The sequence below is a fragment of the Prosopis cineraria genome, unplaced genomic scaffold, assembly GCF_029017545.1.
Source record: "Prosopis cineraria cultivar Desert tree isolate PC_DT_omini unplaced genomic scaffold, ASM2901754v1 PC802, whole genome shotgun sequence".
Taxonomy (NCBI): Eukaryota; Viridiplantae; Streptophyta; class Magnoliopsida; order Fabales; family Fabaceae; genus Prosopis; species Prosopis cineraria.
Genome location: NW_026556127.1, coordinates 19,128 through 30,065, shown reverse-complemented (window position 1 = coordinate 30,065; position 10,938 = coordinate 19,128).

Here is a 10,938-nt window from a genome sequence, read left to right as displayed (position 1 = left end):
TCATGTTTACTTAGTATCACTCATAGCATAGTTTAAAATATGTTAAAAAAAATTTTGGACTTGTAATGATATAGTGTCATTCACGATATCTCATTTAATGTTTTAGAGATTCATGGTGACTTAGTATCACCAGACATAACGTAAAATGTGCCAACTATTTTGTTTTTTGTTTTTAACTTGTGAAGACTTAGTGTCATTTACAATATTCCGTTTGACATTTTTAGGTATCCAAAGTGCTTTAAAATCACTCATGACATAGCCTAAAAATATACCAATAGATTTTATTATTTCAAAAATAATACACAGAGATAATTTACTTTATATTTGGCAACTGTCATGATTTAGTATTACTCACAATATGTCCATCAATAATGTATCAAATATTCATAGTAATTTAGTATCATTTATGAATAATTTGACAAGGAGTGAACTTTTTTTAATACAATCAATTCATTTAAAAAAATAATAATAATAAATGAGATGGAATGAGGTTCATGACAATTTGATGTTTTTTAATTTTCAAGACATTCTAACAAATCTGAAATTTGTACAAATGCATAACATATCCTTCTTAACCCCCAAACACATGGTATAATCTTCTTGTATTATCATAAGAAATTCAAAACCCACTGTTTATCTCCGCATGCATGAGCCCGCACGAGAACAATCAAATGGACAAAGCAATTCAAATCCAGGTGGCATCATCTCCCATGGGTATAATCCCAACCCAACAAAAAACATATAATAATAATACAACAAACATATTATAAGTTAAGCAAGAGCCATAAGCATAGAGCCTCAACTAACAAACCGTGGAATTTGAACAAGCAATGTCAACGTGCATCAAACATCAATAATCTTAGGGGACACACGCTAGACAATTGCTCGCTACAGTAAGCATATATTAGCAAAACATTCTTTTCACAATAAACTAGAGCCAACCTCAATAATAAGCAAAGCGCATCCTACGTGAGCAAAGATCAACCTTGAGCTTGTCGTTGATCTCACTTTTATAGACCCAACTAGGGTTTTTCTCCCAATCAATCATGTATCATTAATAATTTTCATTTGATTTTTGACTTAACTATTTCAGATTTTCAAGTTCTCCCCTTTATTAAATCAAATTCCAAACAAGATAAAATTATCTCAAATCAAAATCTTATTAATTTAACTTGTCAAATTTTCTGATTTTCCTTTCATTAATTGAGGGAATTTGGGGTCAATTAAAAAGGAAAGATTATTATGTTTTTAAAATCACAAAGACCCTTTTTATTCCTTTTTTATTTATTTTATTTATTTAATTTTATTAAGATTTTTATTTATTTTCAATTTACATTTGGAAGCCTGAATAAAATACAATGTTTAGATTTTCCTTCAACCCAATTTACACCTAAAGATTGGAATAAGTGGAGGCAAATTAAACTTAAAAGAACATTATTTTTTTTCTTCATCTCTATTTCTTTTATTCTTCCAAGAATCATTCCCACAAACAAAAAGTATTGAAATAAGGAAAAATAAGTAAAAAAGACTTTATTAGAAAAGAAATTAGTCCCATGGATCAAATTCTCTTGCAGGACCAAGCTCAATTTTTTATTCAATTAACAAATTATAATTGAACTAACATGCCTCTCTTATAACAAAGCAATTTGAAATTGAAGATCACTTTGTGCTTGGTTTCTTCGCGCGAGTTAAACGAGAGAAGACGGCAAGAGACGTTTCCGACAAACCATCAATGGCGATGTGAACTGTGAGTGACAAGTTTTGAGAAAGACAACCCTATCTCCTCGCACAGTGCCCTAATCGGATAAGTTTCAAGCTACTTCAGAGTACCTTGCAGCTGGTCGATGGTGGAGCAAATGGTGGCCAAAGTGAAACACACCGTTGGTGAAAATGAGCATCACTATTTCTTTGCTTCCCCAATTAGAGGGGTATGCTACGTTAATGGTTTCCATTATTTGCCCAATTGGAAGGGTATGCTACGTTAATGATTTCCATTGCTTGCCTAATCTAATTCACAATAACTTTATGATTAGTCACTTCTACTTGATTAAAAGAATATGTTTTCAAACAAGACCATGTAGCTTGCAATTACCACATATGTGAGAGGATGCCTAGTTGGTTAAACCCAACATTGCTCCTCTTCAGCCAAGCAATCAGAGTATGCTTCATGATTTTTAGGAGGCTGTTAAGGAGAAAGCACGATCAATAATAAGGCATTTTCATGTAATTCTGCTCTTGGTATAAGCCTTCTAGCTTGGGTGCAAGAATTTTAGCTTAGGTGCAAGCATTTTGCCTTAGATGCAAGCATTCTGGCTTTGGGTGTAAGCATTTTAGCTCTAAGTGTAAGCCTTATGGCTTAGGATGCAAGGGTTCTTGATCAATTGATTTACATGTAATTAGAAGTAGTTTTCATGTAATTTTATGTCACTAAGAGAGGTGTCCTCTCTATGTCATAGGTTTAGATGTAATACTTATTTGTTTTCATGTAATTCTAGGCCACCTATAGGGGCATGCAATTTGTGTGTTTTATTTACATGTAATCTGTTAGAGATTACATGTAAATAACTTATTAGGTATGCTGGCGCATTTTCTCCCTATACTAATTTACATGTACAATGCTATGGCTTTCATGTAATTCTAAACCACCCATAAGGGGGTGCAATCTGTATGTTTCATTTACATGTAATCCGCTAAGGATTACATGTAAATAAGTCATCAAGCATGATCATAAATTTTCTCCCTATACTGATTTACATGTAAAATGCTGTAATTTTCATGTAATTCTAGGACACAACCAGGGGGTGCTCTTTGTGTTTCATTTACATGTAATCCACCAGGAATTACATGCAAATAACTCATCAGGCATGCTCGCGCATTTTCTCCACATATTGATTTTCATGTAAAATGTTGTGGTTTTCATGCAATTTTGGGACACAACCAAGGGGTGCTCTCTATATGTTTCATTTACACGTAATCCATTACATATAAATTACTCATCATCCATGCTCGCACATTTTTCCCCTATCTGTATAATGTCTTTATAGACATTACCATACGCTCCACTGCAATCTTCCTAAGCAATTCAAAATCATTTACTTTATAAACTTCAAAAACCTTATGATCTTAAGAAAAGATTTTTAGAAATCATTTCACAAATTACTCAAACCATAAAACATTACACACAATGGAGGCAATTTACAAGGGTACATTCAAGTCCAAGAGAACATGTGCATTTCAATAAAATTAAGTCAAATTTAGGACTGTACGCCTTGACTCATGCCACATGCGGTAGCGCATGTGGTATAGAGACCATAGTGTGACACTTTGTGCCATGCATCGTGGCTTACAGATACATATGTTGTGGCGCACCCACCTGATTTTGTTATCATTTTGTAGTTTTCTAAAGAGAACTTCACATGTGCGCCATTTTTTGCATCCGATGTCCAATTGGGATAGTTCAAGTATCCACACTCATTCAATTTCTCACTAGTTAAAACTAAGAGAAAACAAGGTAGAATTGGAGGTTAAAACAGTATGAGACTTACCCAATAAGTAACAGGTTGAAAACGTCGCTCTTGCTACTGAAAACCAATGCCCTAGTAGAACTTGGAATCTTCTCCACATCTAAACCCTTCTCTCTTATTCTTCCCTTCTGTTTCTCAAACTAGACATGTCCTAATTAATCTTATTTCTGCACCATGTGCCGCGGCTCATCCACCCTCCACCGCAACACATGGCACAATGAGAGAAACCCTCAATATACTCACATGCTCTGCTTTGAGTTTTCACTCTTTTACTTATATCTATTCACATAATATTCCAATGAGTCAAATTAACATCTCACTATCCAGAACCCTAATCCCACATTAAATTACTAAATCATTCCTGAATCAATCATTAACGTAGAATTAGAAATTTGAGACGTTACAGTTTTTCCTCATTTTAAGTATTTTGCCCCTAAAATTGAAATAACCCTCATTACACACGTACCTAAGGGAACAATTAAAAGTATAGCTGTCTCATTTTAGCTTCTATCTCCCAAGTTATATCACCAGGAGACATACCCTTCCAGAATACTTTTACCAGTTGAATAGTCTTATTCCTTAATTGCTTATCCTTCACATTCACTATTTGCTTTGGTTCTGCTCTATAGGTCATATTCTCTCATAACTCCACCTCTTCAGGCTTAATCACATAGGAAGGATCCAATTGGTACTTTTTTTAGTTGAGACACGTGGAATATGTCATGAATGCTAGATAATTGTGGAGGTAAGGCAATTTGATAGACAACCAGCTCGATTCTCTCCAAAACTTCAAACGGACCCATGAATCTAAGATTCAATTTCTTAGCCTTAATTGATCTCCCAATTTTCGTTACTGGCATAACTTTTAAAAGCACATGATTTCCTACCAAAAACTCTAATGGTCTTCTTCTTCGATCAACATAACTCTTTTGCCTATTTTGAGCTATCAATAGCTTCTGCCTTATCAACTCAATCTTCTTAGTGGTTTGGTCCATAATGTCAGGTCCTACTATGCTTCTTTCACTCAGCTTAGTCTAACACAATGGCAGTCTACACTTCCTTGCACACAAAGCTTCATATAATGCCATTTGAATGATGGAATGGTAACTATTATTGGATGCAAATTATACTAATGGTAAGTAGCTATCTCAGCTATACGCAGCTCCAACACACAAGATCATAGCATATCCTCTAAAGTTGGAATAGTTCACTCAGTTTTCCCGTCTGTATGAGAATGGTAAGCGATATAGAAGTTTAAAGTAGTACCCATGGCCTTCTATAATGCTTCCCAAAATCTAGATGTGAATCTTAGATCTAGATCAGAGACTATATCCTTAGGTACTCCATGTAAACACACAATCTCACAGTTATAGATTTCTACCCAACTTCTCTAGAAAATCACTGATTTTGATAGCTAAGAAGTAAGCTAACTTTATTAATCAATCAACAATCACCCAAATAGCATCGTGCCTCGATTGAGTTCTTGGCTATCCAGAGATGAAGTCCATGGAAATGTTGTCCTATTTTCACTTAGGTATCTCTAATGGTTATAATATCCCAACTGGCTTCTGATGCTTAATCTTCACTTTCTAACAAGTCAAGCACCATACTACAAACTCAGTTACTTCCCTTTTCACCCCTGGCCCCTATCAGTAAGGCTTCATGGCTTGATACATCTTCATAGCTCTCGAGTGAATAGTATACTTACTATAGTGTCCTTCATTTAGAAACACCCTTCTCAAGTCGGCATCATTAGCCACACAAATTCTATCTTAGTGAACCATAAATCTATCATCATTAAAACTAAAATCTTTAGATAGATTTGACTCAATCTCTTCTCAAATCTTAAGAAGATACTCATCTTCTAGCTACGCCATTCTCAACTCTTTCCAAAAATCACTATTAATCACAGTAGTATAGATACCAACTAAAGCTTTTAACGGTGCATCTTATTGAGAATCAATGAAAGACTCTATAGATTGTGCTCTCGAACCATCAAACTAGCCATATGTAGCGTCTTCCTGCTCAATGCGTCAGCTACCATATAGCTTTCCCTGGATAGTATTTCAACTCAAAGTTATAATCTTCGAGCAATGCCATCCACCTTCTATATCTCATATTCAATTCCTTCTGATCCATCAGATACTTCAAGCTCTTGTGGTCACTAAACACATTAAACACTGAACCATATAGGTAATGATGGCATATCTTCAATGCGAAAACTACTGCTGCAAGTTTCAGGTCATAAGCTGAGTAATTCTCTTCATGTGGTTTGAGTTTCCTTGATGCATAAGCCACTACTCATCCATCTTGCATCAACACACAGCCCAACCCTCTTAAAGAAGCATCCGTATATAGTATTATTAACACAGGTGTAGTGGTCAACTTCTCTTTCAACTTCTGAAATGTAGTTTCACACCTATCATCCTAGACAAAAGATTAATCTTTATAGGTCAACTTTGTCAACAAAGAAGCAATCTGAGAGAAGCCTTGTATAAACCTTCAGTAATACCCAACTAATCTCAAAAAACTTTAAATCTCTGTAACTAAGCTAGGTCGCTCCCATTTCAACACAACATCAACTTTATGTAGATCAACAGAAATTCCATCTACTGACACCACATGGCCTAGAAATCTAACTACCTTCAGCCAAAACTCACACTTATTGAGCTTGGCATACAGCTTGTTCTCTTTCAAAATCTAAAGAACAATCCTGAGATGTTTGGCATGTTGTTCCTCATCTTCCGAATAAACCAGAATGTCATTAATGAAGACTATAATAAACTAGTCTAGATATGGTCTAAAGATACAGTTCATGTAATCCAAGAAAAATGTAAGTGCATTAGTTAGACCAAATGGCATGACAAGAAACTCATAATGCCCATAGCGTGTACGAAAGGCTATCTTAGATACATCCTTCTCAGAGACCCTCAACTGATGGTACCCTGACCTCAAGTCAATCTTGGAAAAGATTGATGCTCCAACCAACTAATCCAATAGATCATCAATCCTGGGCAAAGGGTAGTTATTCTTCATCATCACCTTGTTCAATTGCCGGTAATTAATGCATAGTCATAAACTGGCATCCTTTTTTATCACAAATAACACTGGCAAACCCCAAGGTGATATGCTCTACTTGATGAAACCCTTGTCAAGCAAATCTTTAATCTGCTTCTTCAACTCATTCAATTATGAAGGTGACACCCGATACGGAGCTTTAGAAATTGGTTCTGCACTAGGAACTAAATCTATTGAAAACTTAACTTTCCTTTCTAGTAGTAATCCAGACATCTCCTTAGGAAATACCTTTAAAAATTCACTTACCACTCCAATCTTCTCAATACCCCCATCATAAACACTACTAACTGCACAAATCACTATGTAAGCATCACATCCTTGCTTGATCAACTTTTTAACTTGTACAATTAACAAAAATCTGGGCTATTTGGTAGAACTAGTTCCTACCGATAACATTGGCAAAGACATTAGTTTCCTAGCATAGTCTAACATAGCATTATTGGCTGCCAGCAAATCCATGCCAATTATCACATCAATCCCTTTCATGGGAATGCAAATTAGATCGATCATAGATACTTGATTATCAAACATAATTTCAACTATCTGGCATGCTTTGCTAGTAATACTCAAGGATCTTGAAGGTGTCGTCACTTTAATCAATACAGGTAACTCTTTTAGTTCTAGTTTTAGTCTATCTATACACTCTTATGAGATGAAAGAATGTGTAGCCCTAAAATCAAACAAAGTTTCTATTCTATTACTGCAAATAGAAATAATATCTTTAATGAGGTTCATAGATGCTTTAGCCTCTTCTTGTGTCATTGCGAACACTCGTCCTAGAATCGTCGACCGTTGCTCTATTTTTTTTTTTTGTCTTGTAGATGCTGTTGATATGCTTGTAAATACCATTATAATTATAATTATAATAATTAATATTTTATTCCAACTTTTATTTCATCATCTATCTAAGGATACTGGATGGGAATGATATATTTGGCTCCTTTGCTACGTGGGAAAGTGTAATAAAATCAAAAAAAATAAATATAGATAATGAAGATAATATAGAGAGAATAACAAATAAATCTCATCTAAATAGACAAATGACTTATAAGAACCTAATTAAAGTTGTTAATAATAAAAGTAAAATTATTTTATATAAGAAACATATAATTGTTATTTTAGTTATGCAATAAAAAGTACGTATCTAATATTAACAACTTAAGTTTAAGTATTAACAACATAATTAGTTATAACTTTAATTTAATCAAGCAATAACAACTACATTTTTAATATTGGCAATTTACGTTTATTATTAACAACTTTTGTTTACGCTTTAACAACTACATTCTTTATTATTTTATAAAAGGTTAGAAATATAATTTTACATAAAAAAAAATCTATGACAGATAAATTTCTAGTGACTTTAGAGTAATTATCTCATTTCTTGGTACTATTTTATCATTTTTTATAATATATTTTTTCTTAAATATAATAAAATAATATAGAGTTATTGTTGTTAAACAGTATAAATAATAAATATAAAATAAATAAAAAATTGTACGTGCATGTGGACTTTGATGTAAAGAAAAGGACTAAGTTCATATCTTTGCCGCCAAAGAAAACATAGTAGTATCATTTAAGGTGCGTAATGATAGAGACTATATATATATATATATTATTAAATTAATAAATTGTAGGTTTAAAAGCTACTTTGGAATTTTCAAAAAGTTATAAGTTTAAAATTTGTATAATTTTTGAAAGAAATTATAAATGAAATACTTTAGGATATAAGTTTTTTTTTAATTAATCAATTTTCTATTAATAAATGTGTCTATCACCACAACATTTTTGTCTTCTGACAATACTTCACCTTACAATAATTTTGAAAGTATTGTTTAATATGTAAATAAGCAACATTTTATAAACATTGCGATTAATTATCACTTTAAGCAATATATATTTAACAATACTAGAAAAATGTTCCCTAACATAAAATAGGCAATACTTTTAAATTGCTAAACTGCATTTTTTTTAATAGATAATATTAAAATTGTTGCTTATACAATGACTTTTTTCATAACACTTAAAAACTGTTCTCTTTTTTAATATGCAACAATTAAATAAATGTTGCTTTTAAATATTTCTTTTTACAACATTTAATAACTATTGCATATTATGTTTTTATATATATAAATGATTTAATTTTATATTTTTTAATATTTTCTGTTATACTTTTATTAATAAATATTAATTTATTGACTTTTAAAATTATTAATTATTAAAATATAAAAATTTCTAAAAATATTATCTATACATAAAAAAACTTACACTAAATGACATGATAATGGCATTGGAAAAGTAATAAGAGTGATTTTTGACTTCCTTGAGATTCAGGGTTGGAATATCAGGCATGGATAAAAAAATTTCTTTTTTCATATTTTATATCTACACAACTATTGCCTTTTAGAATAAGTAACACTGGTGAATAGGTATAAGTTCAAAATGTTACCTTTAATTTTTTCAACCGTTTTCATACCTTTAATTACAATTTTCAACTATTGTTATAAGATACTTCCTCTGGTCCTATTTATGGGATAGAAAATTTTTTTTTATTTTATTTATAAGTCACATCATTAAATTTTTATCATAAATTTTTATTTTACCCTCCATTGAATGTTGGAGAGAAAAATTATATTATTGAAGTGTGTATATTTAATAGAGGTAAAGTTAAAAACTTATTAAATTTTAAGACAGAGTTAATGATTTTAAAGTTTTTTTTTTGTATTGATGAAACATGTTGGAAGTGATTTATAAATAGAATTAGAGTAGTAACAATGTTATAGTGTATATTAGTACCCAACTATACTTTAAATATCTCAAAATAAAAGCATACCTATGAAAAATTAAAAAAAAATGATCAACTCAATATTTATAACTCACGTTTATACTTATGCTAATATAAAAAAATTTTAAGTAAATCAAGTGTACCATATCATTTGTGGTCTACCTATTTCAAATCATTTAAATAAAATCTTTTATGATAGGATTTTAATTGATTTTATTCCTTCTAACATAATACATATTTAATTTGTTATCTTCTCTCTTTTCTATCATTAATTTTAAAATAAATTTATATTTAATATCATATTTTATCAGGCAAATCCTATAAATAACATGTCATACTTGCTCTACCTAAATAATTTTCTCTTAATATTTCGAAACCTTAGGTCTAAGGTAGGCAGAGGGCGACATTGCCACTTTAGAACATAACTGGTTACGTAAGAATTTTAGTGGATAAGAGCGGTAAAGAGGATATGCTCGTGAGAACCGAGACGTATGAAAATTGATGAATTTAGCCAAGCAACAAAGTTTGCCAACCTTATTGCTCTTATTCTTATCCAATCCAATCCAATTTTAATTAAAATCTCGCCGTCACCGAATTTGAAGCTTGCCACTGTGTGTTATCGGAACCTGAATGTTTATTTCTACTAATGGTGGTTTCCCTTTATATTTAACAGACCTAAACCGTTGGTTTAGGATAAATAATTTTGAAAAGGAAATTAATATTAATTATCAAGTGTTTTTTTAATATTTATAAAAATCTATAAATAATTCAAGCACAAAAAAAAATGGAGAGGATGAAACCTACTAGCTAGATATAGTTTTATTCTTTTAAATAAATTAAAATATAAATTAAAAAATAATTTTTCTTATCTTTTGGCTGAATATTTCTTCATTTAAATATTAGTTTATGGTTAAAAAAATTATTTTACAATTTTATATATTATTTAAAAATAAAAATATTAAATTAATTGGCCTAATTACAACCTAATTATTAACCCTTAAATTAATAGATGTAGAAGAGAAGTAGCATTAATGGATTTAGAGATTCAGGTTCTCGTGTGTTATCTATTATCAATAATGTGTAAAGGAAATCGAAATAATGAGTATATCATATAATAAAATGTATAGAGACTGAAGGACTTATCTTCAATTAATTTCTAAATTGAAAAGACCGAATTACCTTTAATAAATATCACATGGGAAATTTAATTACGGACTATTGTTAATTTGTACTTTGGGTAACTTGTAAATTAATATTGTAAATATTCTCTCCTCGTATAAACCGTAAATGAACTCTTATAAAGTAATAGACACTCCGTTGTAAGTAATTTGATTTTGCTTGTTATTCATAAATCTTTTATTGTTAATTTATTTTAGTTGACTTGTAGATTTTCTCTCGTATTCTTTGAGAACAAGTGCAAACCACAAATGAACTCTCATAAATAAAAAGGATATTTTATTATAAACAATTGGACGTTGCTTGTTATTTATGGATCTTCTACCTTTGTTGTTAATCTGTTTTGGTTAACTTGTAAATTTTTTGTACATACTC